This window comes from Melospiza melodia, chromosome 6 (assembly GCF_035770615.1).
Source record: "Melospiza melodia melodia isolate bMelMel2 chromosome 6, bMelMel2.pri, whole genome shotgun sequence".
Taxonomy (NCBI): Eukaryota; Metazoa; Chordata; class Aves; order Passeriformes; family Passerellidae; genus Melospiza; species Melospiza melodia.
The window spans coordinates 55,996,638-56,014,289 of record NC_086199.1 but is presented as its reverse complement, the minus strand read 5'-3'; the positions used below and the strand labels follow the sequence as shown (position 1 = coordinate 56,014,289).

Genomic DNA, 17,652 nt, shown 5'->3' with positions numbered 1-17,652 from the left:
ATCCTCCGTCCCTCTCCCTCCTTCCCCGTAGCCGGGGCTCGGGCACCGGAGAATAAAGCCCAGAGAGCCGGAGCCGGCGCCCCCCGCTGGCCCTGGAGCCCCGCACGGCGCCGGACCCGCTCATACCATGGGCTCGTGGGGTGACTTGCGAGGGACGACGAAAACTCTCTGGACTCGGTTGTCCCATCTCACGGCAAAGAACACGTCCAAAACTGCCTCCTCAGCCTCATGGAATGGCAGTGGCTGTGTGGAGCTCTGGCAGGAGTGCCTGGAGACCAGGTAAGAACAGAAATGAGATTGTTTTGGCTGCTGCTGGATGTGGTTTTCTCTTTTCAAGGTATTTCTCTGATTGATGTTTTCACAGTTGTTTTCTAGGTGTCATGTGAGGGTAATTCCAAAAGTTTGGAAGTGGTTGGGAAACAGTGGGGCAAAATATGAACCTGATTTATTTCTAGTAATTCCAAACTTCTCCCACAACACCATTCTGGGGGAAAGCTGGTTATAGGATAAAGATACAGAGGAACAAGGGTTGTGAACCCCCCTTGCTATCTGACAGAGCAAACCTTCCAGTAATCCCAGTACATCTCTCTGAGGGACTCTGGGATCATAAGGACTTCCAGGAAAGCAAAACAAGCACAGAGACGAGGGAATAGTCTACTGGTTGTTAATGATTTGATGGGTGTAGGAATGATTCTTGTATGTTTCACACTCCTCTTTTAACTCCTGGAATATTTTTAAAGTTATTCCTTTAACAAAATGAATTTGAAAGGAAATGGTGCACAATAAATGCATGGAGAGATCATGGAGTCCTCAAATGGTTTGAGTGGGAAGGGACCTTAAGGATCATTTAATTCCATCCCCTGCCATTCCATCCACAGCCCAGGGTGCTCCAAGCCCCATCCAGCCCGGCCTTGGACACTTCCAGGGATGGAGCAGCCAGGATTTCCCTGGGTTTATGGGCACAGGAGGGAGTTTCCAGCAGGAGCTGAGGCGTTTCCTTTGCTGTGCCAGCCCCAGCAGGGCTGTGGGAGGCAGAGGATGTGGGAGCAGGAGCTTTGCCCCCTGCCCCGGGGGAGTCTCTGCTGTGCCAGCCCCAGCAGAGCAAACGTTTGTGGTTTCACATCCCGTTCCAAGGAGCTGCCGGGGCAGGAACGGGGATGGGCACGGAGCAGGGACGGTGCCAGGCACAGGGTGACATCCAGAGGGTGCCACCAGCCTGTCCCTGCTGCCCAGGCCGGGCTGAGCAGGCTGGTGACCGTCCCTGTGTTTGCTCTGCAGGGTGAGGAAGCCAGCCCTGGCGAGGAGGAGGATGAGGAGGTGTGGGAGGATGGAGACAGCGGCCACCAAAGGCTGGGGAAGGCCCAGCTCCAGGTAGGAGATGCTGCCTTCCAAGGAGAGGGACTTGTCTGTCCCTATTGGAAAAAAAGGCTCCCAATATTACCAGTTAGATTGTGCCTGGGCCAGTCTGACCCTCGCTGCCGGGCCAAAGGCAGCAACTGCGGTGTGTCACCCCAGAGATACCTTGGCTTGCTGTTGGTTGCAGCCGGGCACTGAACAAGTCCAGGCTTGTAAGGAACCCCGTTACCCAGGAGGAGAGCTTCAGGCGATGGTGAAGAGAAAAAGGAGAGGATTCCGCTGGAGGGTTTAATGTCCAGAGGTTTATTCCATGGTTACAGAGGTCTGAACGTGAGGAACTGCTCCAACAGAACTCCGGCCGCATGGCTCGATTCACCTTTTAAGCTCAGGGACAGGGGGAGGGGAGGTACAGGTGAGCCACCAACCAGGTGAGAGGGGCAGGGTCTCAGGGGAAGATGACACCCAGAAAGGCCAATGACCTCTGGGCATAGGGGCATCCTTTGAACTTGACCAACCACACGAAGCCTTGCTGGAATGTTAAGCCTGATTGACAGGACTCACTCAGCATGGGGGCAAGGGGGAAGGGAGAGACGTATAGGCACACCTGGGAAAGTGACCTGGAAGGCCAAAATGGGACATTACAGCACACCACAACATGTCCCACTGGAATTCGGGGTGTGAGGCCAATGGAACAAAGGGTTGATTCCATTTTCTTACATGGGTCAGGCTGTGTTTGAAACAGCCCAAGGTAGCAGAGAGCTGGGGTCATTTCCTAGCAGGGAGCTTGACTTGGAAGCTGCATTCCAAACTCTTGTCCACATTTATTTTATCTCCCACGTGGAGATGCCTGAGGAAGGTGGGGTGTTCCTAACAAAAGAACATCCCAATTCATCTGTGGTAGTGGGCTAAAAATTAAAGTGTGAGTGGAGGTGCCTTTAGGACTCTTCCAATCCCTTAGTATATGAATGGAATTGAAATTAAATATCCAGATCCTGACAAGCTTGTGTGAACTCCAAAGCCTCTGCAAGTGTTTTACAGCCAGGGAGGGAGACAAGAGTCTGGAGTCTCTCCCCAAAAACTGGCTGCTGTTTGTTTGAGCAGGCATAGGAATGACTGTGGATTCCCTGGGGCTGTCCGTATGGAGAAAGGTTTATTTATGTGCCCTGGGTTTATTCAGGGTCTCTTCACAATGATGGAAACTGATTTCATTGAAATGCCAGAGGTGCCCAATGCTTTCCCCAGGCAGAGCTCAGAGCCAGCCCTGTGGGAAGGGGTTTAATGCCCATTTTCCCCATCCCTCCAGGCAGCAGCACTGGAGCACTTGAGCCAGACATGGCCAAGGTGCCCAGTGCTGGCAGGAGGCAAATCCAGGGATTGGCCAGTGGGAGTTTGCACTGCTCCTGGAATCCCAGGCCTGGAGCTGTGCTTCAGAGAGACCAGGAGACGCTGCCTCACTCAAACCTTGTTTAAAGCTCAGCATCCTCCCTGCTCCCTTGGCATTATTGTTGCTCCCTTTGCTGCTCTTCCTTATTATTATTATTATTAATTATTCATGTCATTGTTACTATTGTTACTGTTATTACTATTACTGTTATTGTAAACTCCCACTCCATGTCTTGCACAGCCCTTTCCTTCCCAGAGGTGCTGCTTCAGGAAAGCCCCTCCAGCCTGGGAAGGAGCTCCTGGCTCCAGACACGTTCCCAGTGCCCAGGAGCAGCAGGACCTGTGCTGTTCCCAGCAGGTGAGGCAGAGGTGCCTTTCCTTCCTTCCCTGCTGCACTTTGGCTTTTTGAGGGGTCTCTGGGGGTCTGAGGGAGAAGTTCTTTGTCACTCCAGGGCAGAATTAGCCCTGGTCCCACTGAAAGCAGGAGGAATCATTTTATCGCTGTTTTTGGATACACATTTTGTGTTTTCTCTCTGTTGCTGACACCGTGTGGTGAAGCAGCAGCTCCCAAATTTTCAGTGCTGCTCCCTGGAAGTTTTCATTTGTAGAACCATGAATTCCCTGCTGGAATCCAGTCACAGCCCCCAGATCAATGTGCACTTTAAGGTCTTAAACCCTGACCAGGACAAGTTCCTGTTTCTAGACATGGAAAATGGGGGAAAACTCAGACTGGAGTGGAGCCAGGATGCAGAATGGGGCAGTGAGGCAGCGTGCTCAGCCCAGGCTGGGGCTGGCACAGGGGCTGTTCCCTGCTGGATGACACCTGTGTGGAACAGATCCTTCTCTTCCTTTGTCCAAAGTCCAATGGCAAAAGATTCAGGAACTCACAAGTGGGGCCTGGAATGAAAATGTTCTGTTAAAATTAGGCAAAGAATGTGATAAGAAAAAATAGGCATCTTTTTTTATGTATTAGAACAGTAGGGAATAAAATGTTGACAAGGGGCACTTTTATTCAGTGTCACCTTTCATTTTTTTATGGAGTGAGCAGTCAGAACAGAATTAGGAAAGCCAGGAGCCTTTGATTTCCAGAGTGGACCTAATTTCCATTTTCTCCTCTCTTTCAGGACAGGAAAAACCACTTAACTCATCCCATTTTTGCCCAGAGCTTTGGAGTTTGAGCAGCCAAACCCAACGGGCTCCAGCTGCACTGGAGGGTCCCTGGCTCTGCCGTGGTGTGGGGTGAGTCCCCAGCTGTCCCCAGAGTGTCACAAACCCAGAGGGATCTGCCCTGGTTTCAGGCTGTCCCTGCAGTCCCCAACACCCGAGACCCAGAGAGAGCCCTGTCCAAAGGGGCTCTGTCACCTTTGTCCCCTTGCCAGGCATGGTGGCAGCCCCGGGAGCAGCTGGGAGCTGGGGCAGTGTCTGGGGCTGATCCAGGGCAGGGCAGGGCTGACCCTGGGGGGTTGGCCCCCCACGCTGAGCTCAGGCAGGATCAGGGGCACAGGTGCTGCATTTTGTGCACCCTGAGAGTTTCTGTTCCCCCTGGGCATTTCCTGCGGGGCTGGGGCAGCGCAGGGAGCAGAATTAACCCTGCAGCTGCCGTGGCCATTGCTGGCCTTGGTCTCTCTGCTGTGCCATCCCACCGTGGCCATTTGCTGCTGTCACTGCCACTGCCACCCCTGGGGCTGTGTCCTCCTGGCAGCCCTTCCCAGCCCCTACAGGAGCTCCGGTGGTGCCTCTGGGCCTGTTGGGAGGGTTTGCTGGGAATGGGCCTCACCCCTGGGAGGATCCTTTTGTTCCAGAGCAGACTCAGAGCTTTCGGGCTGCTCAGCTTCAGGGTTGGATTGCAGAAGTGCCTGAAAGGAAGAAGAACAATGAGGTTTGTGCAAGCGGTGCATTCAGACCCCACCTGGCAGTCTGTGCTTTGTGTGGGAGGTTGTTGTGCACTGGCACTGCAGGGAATGAATGTCCCCTTCCCAGTTCAGCCCAGCAGATCCCAAAGGCTCTTACAGGAATATTTACCCTTTCCTTCCCTGGGTGATAATTTCATCTCCACCTGCTGTGAGCCATTCCTTGAGTTCTCCTGGAGAAAACCTCACAGCAGAGGAGTTTGCAAAGAGCCCAGAGCTGTGTTTGGAGCAGAGAGGGCTGAGAGCTGCATCTCCCTGTGCTGCCCCAGCCTGGCAACATCCCCATGGAACAGCCTGGGCAGAGGGGATTGGATGGAGCCAAATCCCTTCATGCAAGAGGGTTTCTCCTGTGCAGATCAGGCATGGGGCAGGCAGTGAACTTTGGAAATCAGCTGATTTCCCCAGAAAGCATCACTCCCATCAGCATGAGTGACAGGACCTGTGCCCACTGCTCAGGAGTCACCAGAATCAAGGGCAAAGGTTGGTTTGGGTCTGAGAACTTGAAATAACTTTGAAAGAGAAGAAATCACCTTTTTCTTCTTGCTTTTTCTTTCAGATGCTGGAATTGCCTCTGTGGATGTGCACTGAGGTCTCATTCAGGGAACTGCCAGGCCTTAATGGTGGTGAATTCATGTTCTTCTCACTGGGAATTGGAAATGATTATTAATTAGTAATTGCAGAAATGTTTTCTGAAACCTTTCCCCTTTGCTGGTAGATGTTCTCTCTCTGGCTTTGAATTTACAGAATTCCCTGCTGTCCTTTGCCCTGCCCGAATTCCTTGCAGCTCCTAACAGGGAAAACCTGGGGTAACTCAGAGGGGACAGAAGTGACATTTTTAGCTGAAAACCTGGGACAGTTGAGAGGGGACACAAGAACTGTTTGTGTAGGAAAACGTGAGGATGTCAAGGGGAGCAAGGTGACATTTCTGAGGGAAAAGCTGAGGTGATGTTTAGGGGAGAGAATGCAAATTTTTGGAGCAGAAAAGAGCTAATCAATATTGTACAGGAAGGAAAATTTTGGGGGTAAAACTCAATGCAGTCTGTAGGGGACAGAATGAATGTATTGGAGTAAAAATTAGGTACTCAGTAGTAGACAAGGAAAATTTTGGAGGCAAAACTTGACAAAATATCAGGGGTAGAGAATTAACACACTGAGGGAAAAATAAGGTGATGAGTACTGAGCATGTAGGGACAATTTGGGGGCTAAATCTGAGATAATTTCTAGGGGAGAGCATGAACATGCTGAGGTAATGTGAGGGAATGAGTTGTGGGCAGATAGGGAAATTTTGAGGGGCAAAAATAATATTAAATAATCTGTAGGGCAGAGAAAGAACATTTTAAGGTAAAAATTAGATCATCAGTAATAGATGGAGAATTTGGGGGGTAAATCTTGAGAGAAGTTACATAATCGAAAATAAATATATTGAAGGAAAATGAGGGAATCACTAGTGGATGAGAATTTTAGGGGGTAAAACTTGAAATAATCTTAAGGTTGATAATTACTATTTTCAGGTAAAAATGAGGTAATAAGTTATGGACAGGTAAGGAAAATTTTGGAAGTAAAACTGGAGTCATCTCAAGGGAGAGAGTGAACACTGACATAAACTGAGGCAGTCACTGGGGGCAGGCAAGGAAATTTTGGGGGTAAAACTTGGGAAGATCTGTAGGGCAGAGAATGAACATCTTGAGGTAGAAATGATCAGTGATCAACATTAGGTAGAATTTGGGGGGCAAACCCTGCGGTAATTATGTAGGAACAATAAGTGGTTTTGGGAAAAAATCTGACATAATTTGCAGGGGACAGAATGAACATTTTGGGGATAAGAGACATAACCTGTGTGGTTTTGGTTGTAAAATCTAGTTGGTAAATAGGGGACAAAATGGATATTTTGTAATAAAATCTGAGTTAATCTGTAGAGGAAACAATGGATATTTTGAGGTGAAAAGGAGGTTATCAGTACTGGGCAGGTAGGGAAAACTGGGGGCTAAAATGTGAGATTATCTCTAGGAGAGAGCAGGAATATCCTGAGGGAATTGCTGTGGACAGGTGGGTGAATCTGGGGATAAAACTTGAGGGACTTGCCATGGCAGAAAATGAGCATTTTGAGGTAAAAATGAGGTACTCACTCAGTGGTGGAGAGGTAGGGGAAATTTCAGGGGTAAAATCTGGGGTGATCTGTAGCAGAGAGGATGCACTTGATGGGGTAAACTGAGGTAACCAGTTATGGACAGGTAAGGAAATTACTGGGGGGTAAAAACTGTAGGGTAAAGAAAAAAAATAGGGGAGTGCACAGGTAGAGAAGATTTTTAGGGTAAGTCTTGCAGTAATCTCCAGAGTAGAAAAAGAATGCTTTCTTGCAAAAATAAAAATTGGCTGCTGAAATTTCCCAGCCCAGGGGCTTTGGCTGACAGGGCACAGAGATTGTTCCCTGTGTGGTGCCTAATTTGGGGTTCAGTATCAGCTTTGCTAGTTTAGAGGAACTATATCTGTGGCCCCCCCATTCCCTGCTGAATTGCTACTGGAATAACCTCCCAGTGCCTCCTGCAGCATGGATATCCATGGATATCCTCATGCAGCATGGATATTCCCACACAGAGCTGCCTATTGAACACCAGCTGTGCCAGGAGCCAGCAGAGGCTCCAAGGAAGCTCAGTGGGATCAGGACAAGAACAGGTTGATATTCCATAGCATTTGCTATTTATCACCCTTTGCTATTTATTCATCCCCCAGCCCCACCCATGTCCCCGGAGGCATTGACAGAGTTCCCTGGAATTCCATGGGCTCCACCCCTGGGCTCGGGCTCCCGCTGATGTTTTACAGCAGCCCAGGGCAGGAGTGGCCTCTGGGAGTTCTTTTCCCTGAGGAAAGGATGCACATCCCTGCCTTCAGGGCACCTGCAGCGTGACCCACCTGTGCAAGCTTCCCAGCAGTTCTGCAGTTCCAGCTGGCTCCCTAAAAACTCCAAACTTCGTCCAAACAAAACTTCATCTAACTCTAACCTTTTATTTTAGGGCACCTCCGAGGGCCTTGCTTGGGACTGAATTTCTGTGAGGGGAATTCCCTTGGCTTTAAGGCTGCTGCTGGAGGATGTCCCCAGGCTGGAAGGGAAGGGACTGGAGTGGCTGGGACACCCCTGGTGGCTGTGTGGGAGCTCCAGGAGGTGGCACCGGGAATTGCTGTCTGGGCTCTCTGCAGACCCAGCGTGCAGCACTCCCGGGCAATGGCAGCTGTTCCTGGGGTGTTTTTGGGGTGTCAGGGGGCTCTGTCCGGGCTGCAGCAGCTCCGGGGCCCGTTCAGAGCAGCCCCTGGCCCAGGAGCCGCGGGCAGCCCTTGGTCCGTGCCCATCCCAGCGCTGCCCGGGCATCCCAGTGCCCGCCCCGGGTGTGCCTGGCACGCTGCCCGCACGGGCAGGACACTGAGGCGCAGCTCCTGCCCTGCCCGCACCGAGGACAGGAGGGGCCGGTTCCCTCCCAGGGCTCGGCCTCCTCCCGCCCCGCGTTCCCGGCCGGCCGGGACACACGGAGGGAGCGCCGAGGGACATTCCTGGCAGGGAGCAGCAGGGCCCGAGGGCTCCGGGCAGCGCCGGGCCTGAGAAGCAGCGCCGGGCTCAGCCCCGCCGCGATTCGGGGCTGTGAGCGCTCACCTGCAGGAAACGCCCCTCGGCAGGCGGGACCAGCCCTGACACTGCAGGAGAGCTTCGGCCTGGGACCAAGGGAGCCCTCAGGACTGGCCTTGCTCGTTTCTCCCTGGAAAGGAACACGGCATCAGCACCTTTACAGCTATTTAGGAAATGCTGGGAAGGGCAGGAAATCAGGATTACACAGCAGAGTTTTGTGCTGTCACACAACAGTTCACCTATGTTGTTCCATGGTCAGGTGCTGTCTATGAAGCTGTGCCCTACGGACGCTCCAAGGGCTGGTGTGTAAAGCAGCATTGGCAAAGCAATTCCCCTGCTGGCATTTGGCATTCCTGTCCCAGGCAGGACGTTGCCATTACCTGAGATTGGCTTGGTTGGAGCAGGGTACTGAAAATGCCCAGATGGTGGGTTCAATCCCCAGCTGAACCCTTCACATAAGGGTTCAACCTGGTGCTCCTGGTGTGTCCCTTCCCACTCAGGATATCTGATGACATGAAAATAAAGAATAAACAGTTTTCACTGGCTTTTTAAACCCAGAGGCTTTTTTTGCTTTGGAGAGTGTGACCCACAGTGAAAGTGGGGGAAAGGAGGGAGAGCATCAGGTCTCACCTGGCAGGTGTCGGGTGAGCGGCCCGAGCGGAACCGAGCCCGGGCAGGGCCCCGTCCCGCACCGGGCACAGTCGGAGCACGAGCAGCAGCGCCCGGCCCGGAGCGGCTCCTCCGGCCCGCTGTGATGCGGCCCCGCTCGTTCCGCGGGGACGCGGCGGGCGAGAGCCCCGGGGGTGCGGGCACGGGGGTCCGGGTCCCGCTCTGCGCACGGTGGCCTTGGGGGTACCGGGGCTGAGGGGGCTCCGCATCCCCGCGGGGACCGGGCCGGGAGCGCCCCGGGGGCCGCCGCGCTCGCAGCGCCGCTCCGGGCCCGCCAGGGGGCGCCGCGCGGGGCGGCGGCGCTGAGGGAGCGGCGGGGCCGGAGGGGTCCCGGGGCCGGCTCGGGCGGGCCCCGCGCCCCGCCCGATTCCAGCCGCGATCCAGCGCCTGCTCCGGGAATGCGCCGCCCTCCTGCCGGGCCCGGCACCGGCACAGCCCCGGCTCCCCACGGCAGCAGCGGGACCTGCCCGGAGCCGCAGCGGGACCGCAGCCCCGCAGCAGCCGCGGTGCAAGCGGGAACGACAGCACCGGGCTCGGTCCGGGCCCGTCCCGGAGCGGCTCTTCCTTCCCGCGGCGATCCTGATCCCGGTCCCGGTCCCAGCACCAATCCCGCCTCGGTTCTGCGGCCCCGCGACGGAGAAGCGGTTCAACCCAGGACCCCCAGCAGACACCGGCAGGACCCGGAGCCGAATCCCCAGGCCTGGGTCCCGTTCCCGGCCCCACCTCAGCGTCTCGAGCCCCGCGCAGCACCGGGAGCAGCCCCCGGTCCAGGGCTCCGCACAGCGCTCCAGCGACGGCCTCGCCGCATCCCGGGATGAGCATCCCGCGCACAAAGCAGAGCGGGCGCGGATCCGCCGGGATTTACGGGCGCGGGCGGGACGGGGCCGGCTCAGGTGTGAGGGGCGGGGCCGGCTCAGGTGCGCGGGGCCCCAGCGCGGCTGCGCGGGGCGGGGCCGAGAGGATTTAAACCCCGGGAATGACCGGCGCCGCCATTTGCCCCCTCGACGCTCGGAGGGGAAGGTTGCGTCTGCGCGGACTCCATATCGTTTTATTTGTTTGTTTTCTTTTACGCTTATCTTTACCTCTTTTTCTCAATACCTACTCTCTCTCACTCCCTTCCTCTCCTCCCCTACCCCCCCCTCCCTCTTCCCCCTAACCCTCCCCTCCCTCCCCCCCAAACCGCTCCCTCCCGGGCCGGTCCCCCCTACCCTTCCTATCCCCCTGCACACCCCAACCCTGCCCTACCCCTCCTTCCTCCACGCTTCCTTCCCTTCCTAGCCCGGCTCCCACCTGCCCCTTCATCCTCCTTCCCTTCCCCCCAGTTCCTCCTTCCTCTCCTTCCTTTACCCATCCTCCTCCTCCACCTCCCCCTGTTTTCCTTCTTCACCTTGACCCCCCCCACCTGTGCTCCATCCTCATCCTCCATCCTGCGCCCGTCCTACCCCCGCCACCCCTCTGCCCCCCTCCCTGCTCCCCTGCACACCCCGAGCCCCCCACCTGCCCTCCATCCTTGACCCACCCCGACCAGCCCCTCTGTCCCCCTGTTCCCGTCCTCTGTCCCCTCTCCTTCTTTCCCCCGCAGCCGCGGGGCTCGGGGCGCCGCACAATAAAGCCCAGAGGGCCGGAGCGGCGCCCCCGCTGTCCCTGGAGCCCCCACACGGGGCCGGACCCGCTCGGCGGGACCCCCCATTGCAGTGCAAAGCACGGCCCGACAGCGCCGGGGTTCCGGCTGTTCCTACATCACACGGGTGGGGCGGGGGGGGGCAGAATGGGAGGGGCCGTTTGTCTGTCCGGTGATCTCTATGTGTGTTCACGCTGCAGAGTGACGGGACCCCCCACTGCTTCCCCCCCACCACACCCGCCCCCCTCCCTCCCCCCGGGCCCCGGTCCGCAGGAGGGGGTCCCGGGGAGGGGGCCGGGCCTGGTGGGGGGAGTGCCCCCTCCGCCCCGCCTCTTTCCCCGGACTCCCCCCTCCGGAGGGGGCCCTACCCCCCCCACCCCAACCCCCCCTCCCCCCCGGGACCCCCTCCTGAGGAGGGGGCCCTGCCTAACACCCACCACCCCCCCAACCTCCCCCCCGGGGCCCCCCAGTGTGATGTAGGGACAGCCGGAGCCCCGGCGCTGTCGGGCCGTGCTTTGCACTGCAATGGGGGGTCCCGCCGAGCGGGTCCGGCCCCGTGTGGGGGCTCCAGGGACAGCGGGGGCGCCGCTCCGGCCCTCTGGGCTTTATTGTGCGGCGCCCCGAGCCCCGCGGCTGCGGGGGAAAGAGGGAGAGGGGACAGAGGACGGGAACACGGGGACAGAGGAGGGGAATAAGAGAAAAGAGGACGGGAATAGGGAGGGATGAGGTGGGGAACGGAGAGGGGCTGGGGAGAAGTGGGGGGAAGAGAAAGGCCGGGTCCGGGGAGAAATGATGGACAGAGGAGCGGTACAGGGGGAAGAGAGGGGGGTCGGGCTGGGCAGAGAGTAGGGAGAGGGGTGAAAGGAACGGGGGGTCGGGGATGTGCAAGGGAACAGCGAGAGAGGGCAGGGGAGGCTGGGGAGCGGGGAGAGGACAGGGGGAGCTGGGAGGGAGAGGGGATGGCGGGGGAAGGAGAAAGAAGCTGGAGAGGTAGAAAAGAGGAGATAAGGGGGAGGAAGAAGGAGGAGGATAAGGGCAGGAAAAAGAGGGGGAAGAAAGAGAGGAATCGCGGCCGGGAGAGCCCAGCGCGGCCGCAGCCTCACCGAGCTCCGAGTGAGCAAATGGCGCCGGCGGCGATTTCCGGGCATTAAATCACCTCGGCCCCGCCCCGCGCAGCCGCACTGAGGCCCCGCACACCTGAGCCGGGCTCGTCCCGCACACCTGAGCCGGGCCCGGCCCCGCCCGGCACCGCCCCCGAGCCCGGGACCGCCCCTGAGCCCCGGGGCCCCGCCCTGCCCGCGATGGCGGCGGGACCGTCGCTGCCCGGCCCCGCCCCTCTCACCTGGGCCGGGCCGGGGCTGCGAGCGGCACCGGGACCGGGGTCTCGGCTCCGGGTCCCGCCGGTGTCTCTGGGGCTCCGGGCGGTGCCGCCTCTCCCCCGCCGGGCGGGCTGCGGGTCCCGGCCCCGCAGCACTGAGGGCGCTTGGGGCCGGCACCGGCACCGGCAGGAGCCGCTCCGGGACGGGCGCTGGGGCCGGGCCCGGGCGGTCCCGGGATGCCGCGCTCAGCCCGACGCGCCGGCTCCGTTCGCAGCCCCGAACCCCTCCCGGCCGCCCGCGCCGAGCCCCGAACGCGGCCCCGGGGCTCCGCCGCCTGCCCCGCCCGCGGCGCTCGGCCCCTGCCCCGGAGCTCCGCTGCGGCCCAGGCAGCCCGGCTTTGGGCCGTGCCCGGGGCTCGGAGCCCGGAGGCACGGACTGGCCCTGGCCGAAAGAGCCGCCCGGAGCAGGAAAACGCGGCCTTTGGCCTTTCACTCGAGCCCCCGAGGTGCAGCATTAAATCTCTCTTGGTGAAGCCCAAACACTGAGTGACCCCGGTTTCAGGACCTCCCACACACGGGCCACGGTCTCTGCTCCACGGCTCTAAAATGCAGAACTTGTTCTCTCTGAGATCCCAAATGCTGTCTGAGGCACCTTGGTTTCAAGCCCCCCCAAACCAGTCCTGGGTGTCTCTTTCTGTACCTGGCCAAATGAGCCCAGTTTTGAGCCCCCAAATCGCAGCACTGGGTGTCTCTCTGTGAGCCCCAAAACTGCCCCAGTCCTTCTGTTCGGAACCCCCAGAAGTGCCCCGGGCCAGGGGCAGACCCAGCTGGGCCCCAGCAGCAGCTCCCTCACCCCCAGTGCGATGGAGAAGAGACCAGAGACAAAAATCCAGCTCAGAACACTTTAATAATGGAAACCAAGACAAATATAATAATTTAATAGTCATGACAGCACATAACAGTGATAGCAACAAGAGCAGTGAGAACAATAGCAATAAAAAGGAGAGAAGCCATTCCACAGCCCCCCTTTAACATTATAAATCCAAAAGTCATTCAGAGCACCACAAAATCCCAGTGTGGGGCATTTCTATATTCCTGTTATTTTCTCTGTGGTCCATCCTGGGGATATGAGGCACTTGCTGCTCCTCTGGGGCAAGGGAAAGGCTCCTGTGCTATTCCCAAAAACAGAATCCCTGGAATTAGTGCCATGGGAGCCCAATCCAGTCTTTCCAGTGACTGGGGGTCACCCAGAGGGTCTTTACCAGCATCAAATGAAATGACATCCCGGTCCAGGGCATTTCCAGCAGGATTGGACACTCCTGGCCGTGGTGACCAGTTCATGAAAATTGGACCAGTGACAATCCAAAGAGGACTTTAAGGTTGGAGACTTAAAATCAGAAACTCCAATTCTTTTCAGCACCTCTTGCTTAAATGTTTCCCTGCTGGAAGAGCTCAATTAGTATTTTTGCTGACCAGATTGCCAAAGGGAGGGAAAAACAATCAGCATTCCCTGGATGCCTCCATCACTTCCACAGCCATCTGCAGCCAGTGGCCGATGGGCAGGAGCTCAAGGGGTGGTATTAACTACATTACTCCCAAGGTTTGAATGATTCTGGCATTATCCCATGTGCCTGAGTGTGCCAGAAACCCCAGAGCTCCAGGAGCTGCAGCCAGCTGCAGGCAGGCATTCTTCTTTCTCATCTTTTTGGGAGTGTGGGTGAAGGTCCCCTTCCAAGTGATCTTGGGCCCTGCTGGAGTCAATTCATGTCACAGCCCATATCCTACAGGAAAACAGGAAAGTGCCCTGTTGGCCCCAGTTCCAGTCAGGAATGTCTCAAACAACATTGTGGGGTGTTCTTCCAGCTCTGGAAGGAAAGTTAGGGTGAGCCCAATGCCCAGGCTCCCTGTAGAACAGCACTTCAGGTTTTTAGGTCAGGGGCTTTTCCTGGTGCCCTGAGGTACAGGATGATCCATAGATTTGTCCCTCCCTTATTTCTCACACACTCACAGACTGAGGTCCTGCTCCTTTTGCCCTCCCTCAAGGGCTGCAATTGCCAGTGGGGTTTTCCCACTTTTCAGCAGACCAGGGATCATTCTCCAGTGTCTCCAGGAAATTTCCAGAGCTGACCCATTCCCAGGTACAGAGGCCAAGTACAGAGGTCAGGATGAACAAAGGTTTTAGCACTTACCATCTTTAATCTTCCTTCCCCACAACAACTTGCTCTGGCTCGTTCCATCTCAGAAGGTTCCTTGTCTTTGTTTCAGCCTCAGAGGATTCTGTGAGGAGATTTCACAGCCACAAATCAAGATCCCAGACCCTCAGGGTTGCCCATGAAGGCGGAGCAGTGTTGGCTGCCTCAGTGAATTTCCTCCATGTACACAACTTAAAAACCATTACACCACTTCATAATTACCTGGAGCTGGTGCTGTAACAATGAAAAACTGATTTTCCATGTCCAGAGGCAGGAGATTGTCCTGGTCAGGCTGTGAGACCTTAAAGTGCACATTGATCTGGGGGCTGTGACTGGATTCCAGCAGGGATGGAGCCTCCTGTGTGTGCAAACCCAGCATGGGACTGGGAAGGTTTTCACCAAGGAAAGCTCTTCCTTTCTTCCTTGGCAGCTTTTCTCTGGAATATTAAACAAAGAGGGAAGCCTTGTCCTTAATTCAATCACCACAGGGCAGCAAAATACTGTTTCTTGTTTACCAGCTATGAACAAAACTGGGAGCAGCACTGAAAATTTGGGAGCTGCTGCTTCACCACACGGTGTCAGCAACAGAGAGAAAACACAAAATGTGTATCCAAAAACAGCGATAAAATGATTCCTCCTGCTTTCAGTGGGACCAGGGCTAATTCTGCCCTGGAGTGACAAAGAACTTCTCCCTCAGATCCCCAGAGACCCCTCAAAAAACCAAAGTGCAGCAGGGAAGGAAGGAAAGGCACCTCTGCCTCACCTGCTGGGAACAGCACAGGTCCTGCTGCTCCTGGGCACTGGGAACGTGTCTGGAGCCAGGAGCTCCTTCCCAGGCTGGAGGGGCTTTCCTGAAGCAGCACCTCTGGTTCACATCCTGCTGGCTTTCCCCTCCCTTGGGAAAGGAAGGATTTCATCCAGAGCCTGGAGAAGGAGGAAACAAGGAGGCCCAGCCCATGGACTGTTCAGACGAGCCATGGCAGGACACAGAAGCTGTGCAGGGATTTCTGCTCCAGGGGTCACATTCTCTCAAACCCAGTACAAACTCACTAAAATGACCTTCCCACAAATACCTCCTAAGGCACATGAGAACCTGAATAAGTAAATGGAATCAACCCCTTTGTTCCATTGGCCTCACACCCCAAATTCCAGTGGGACAGACAAGTCCCTCTCCTTGGAAGGCAGCATCTCCTACCTGGAGCTGGGCCTTCCCCAGCCTTTGGTGGCCGCTGTCTCCATCCTCTCACACCTCCTCATCCTCCTCCTCGCCAGGGCTGGCTTCCTCACCCTGCAGAGCAAACACAGGGACGGTCACCAGCCTGCTCAGCCCAGCCTGGGCAGCAGGGACGGGCTGGTGGCACCCTCTGGATGTCACCCTGTGCCTGGCACCGTCCCTGCTCCGTGCCCATCCCCGTTCCTGCCCCGGCAGCTCCTTGGAACGGGATGTGAAACCACAAACGTTTGCTCTGCTGGGGCTGGCACAGCAGAGACTCCCCCGGGGCAGGGGCAAAGCTCCTGCTCCCACATCCTCTGCCTCCCACAGCCCTGCTGGGGCTGGCACAGCAAAGGAAACGCCTCAGCTCCTGCTGGAAACTCCCTCCTGTGCCCATAAACCCAGGGAAATCCTGGCTGCTCCATCCCTGGAAGTGTCCAAGGCCGGGCTGGATGGGGCTTGGAGCACCCTGGGCTGTGGATGGAATGGCAGGGGATGGAATGAGGCGATCCTTCCCACTCAAACCATTTGGGGATTCCATAATCTCTCCATGCATTTACTATGCACCATTTCCTCTCAGATTTAAATTCTCAAATTCATTTTGTTAAAGGAATAACTTTAAAAATATTCCAGGAGTTAAAAGAGGAGTGTGAAACATACAAGAATCATTCCTACACGCATCAAATCATTAACAACCAGTAGACTATTCCCTCGTCTCTGAGCTTGTTTTGCTTTCCTGGAAGTCCTTATGATCCCAGAGTCCCTCAGAGAGATGTACTGGGATTACTGGAAGGTTTGCTCTGTCAGATAGCAAGGGGGGTTCACAACACTTGTTCCTCTGTATCTTTGCCCTTTAACCAGCTTTCCCTCCCCTGACACACCGAGCCCTCCCCGGCAACTCGGATCCAATCATCGGGACACCGACTCCCCCATTTGCCCCGGTCGCTCCGGCCCGTCCCCGTTCCCCGCCCGGGGCTGTTCCCGTTCCCCGCTCAGGGCTGTCCCCGTTCCCCGCCCGGGGCTGTCCCCGTTCCCCGCTCACCTCCGAGCCCGCCGCAGCCGCCCCCGGTGCCCCCGGCCCGGCCCCGCCGCTCCCCGGGCTCCGCCATTGCCGCTCCCGGCTCCGCGCCTGCGCTCCTGGCACAACAACTGCGGTTCCTGCCGGGAGCGGCCCTGGCCAAGGGCCCCGCGGCATCTCACTGCCTTCCCCATCGTTGTCCCGGTCTCGGTCCCGGCCCAGCTCCATGTCCCGGTCCCGGCCCAGCTCCATGTCCCGGTCCCGGTGCCGGCGGAGCCGCGGGAAGGGCCCGGCGCACTCGGAGCTGCAGTACCGAGTGTGTCCACAAGACGGCAGCACTGAGGCTGTAGCTGCCACCGCGCATGCGCAGCTGTTTTAGGGGTGCCCATAAATCCCAGTTTCAGTCAATCCCAGATCCCGGATTTCGCCTTTCCAGCGGGAGCAGGGAGAAAGAGCTCCGCGTACACAGAGCTGTTTGTAGTTCCTTCATACAGATAATCTTCTCTAACTTTTTCAAGCCCTTTATTGTTTCATTTATATACCTAAAACATTGTATTTTTATTTTCAAGCCCTATGGATCCATAGTCAGAATTCTTTACAGTCTTGAGAGGAATGGCAGATTTATCTTTAAAAACAAGCTGTGGGTCTGCTGGTAGATAAAACTAGCTCTGGAAGATAAAAGAAACAATGGGAAGGATTATACTGATTGATGAATGGAAAAAGATATTTTCTTTTACAAATAAGCCTTAGGTTTGCTGATAAACGAAATTAGACATTGAGAGATGAAAGAAAGAATGGGGAAGAAAAGCCCCTAAATTCCCTAAGAATTAAAAATTAAAAGGGAGGGTTATACATTAGAGGGAAGTCTTTGGTATCAGGTGTATTGGGAAGTCTGTACCTCCCAAGTACCTCAGCCAATGGGGAAAGAGAGAAGGGAAATGCAGCCGGGAAATTAGGATAAAAAGGGAGGCTCTGTCCTCCAAAAATTTGAGAGATCCCAGGGGAATGCCCCATGGCCTCACCCTTTATTCAAATAAAGCCAGAAAGGACTCCTCTGTCTCCTTTTGGACATAAACCTCTGATGTTTGTGGATTTTCTTAACAGTCTGAAATCCAATCTATAACACAGCAGATTTATCTTGAAATAAATAGTGGTTTTTTCTATATATAAAAAAGACTCTATATTTTCTACTGTTCTACACACAAATGAATTTTCAGGCATTTTGGGGCTATAACCTCCCTTTTTGGGGATATCCCACCTGTTTCCCCCTCATCCCCACTCACCAGCTCCCCCACCACAGACATTGAGGTGCCCCAAATGACACCATCACCCCACAGACTCACACACTTCTCTTTT

The 17,652-nt window shown here is 56.0% G+C and overlaps 3 long non-coding RNA genes across 5 annotated transcripts; 1 reads left to right on the top strand and 2 right to left on the bottom strand.

Moving 5' to 3' along the window:
- Nucleotides 1–79: 79 nt before the first annotated feature.
- On the bottom strand, nt 80–8,747 carry LOC134419318 (uncharacterized). Of its 3 annotated transcripts, XR_010028009.1 has the most exons (5): nt 8,646–8,747; nt 5,180–5,292; nt 4,517–4,595; nt 2,012–3,636; nt 801–1,406 (listed from the first exon to the last, which is right to left on the bottom strand). It is a non-coding gene; the product is annotated as an uncharacterized LOC134419318 (long non-coding RNA). The 3 variants fall into 3 exon arrangements; XR_010028008.1 differs by lacking the exon at nt 8,646–8,747 and having other exon boundaries at nt 5,180–5,641; XR_010028010.1 differs by lacking the exons at nt 801–1,406; nt 2,012–3,636; nt 8,646–8,747 and adding an exon at nt 80–268 and having other exon boundaries at nt 5,180–5,641.
- Nucleotides 1,270–3,972, top strand: LOC134419319 (uncharacterized). The gene is made up of 3 exons (XR_010028012.1): nt 1,270–1,371; nt 2,981–3,097; nt 3,864–3,972. It is a non-coding gene; the product is annotated as an uncharacterized LOC134419319 (long non-coding RNA).
- A 4,014-nt stretch (nt 8,748–12,761) lies between the features above and the next one.
- LOC134419317 (uncharacterized) lies at nt 12,762–16,354 on the bottom strand. Its single transcript, XR_010028007.1, has 6 exons — nt 16,321–16,354; nt 15,261–15,353; nt 14,829–14,989; nt 14,288–14,502; nt 14,063–14,150; nt 12,762–13,654 (listed from the first exon to the last, which is right to left on the bottom strand). It is a non-coding gene; the product is annotated as an uncharacterized LOC134419317 (long non-coding RNA).
- Nucleotides 16,355–17,652: the final 1,298 nt, after the last annotated feature.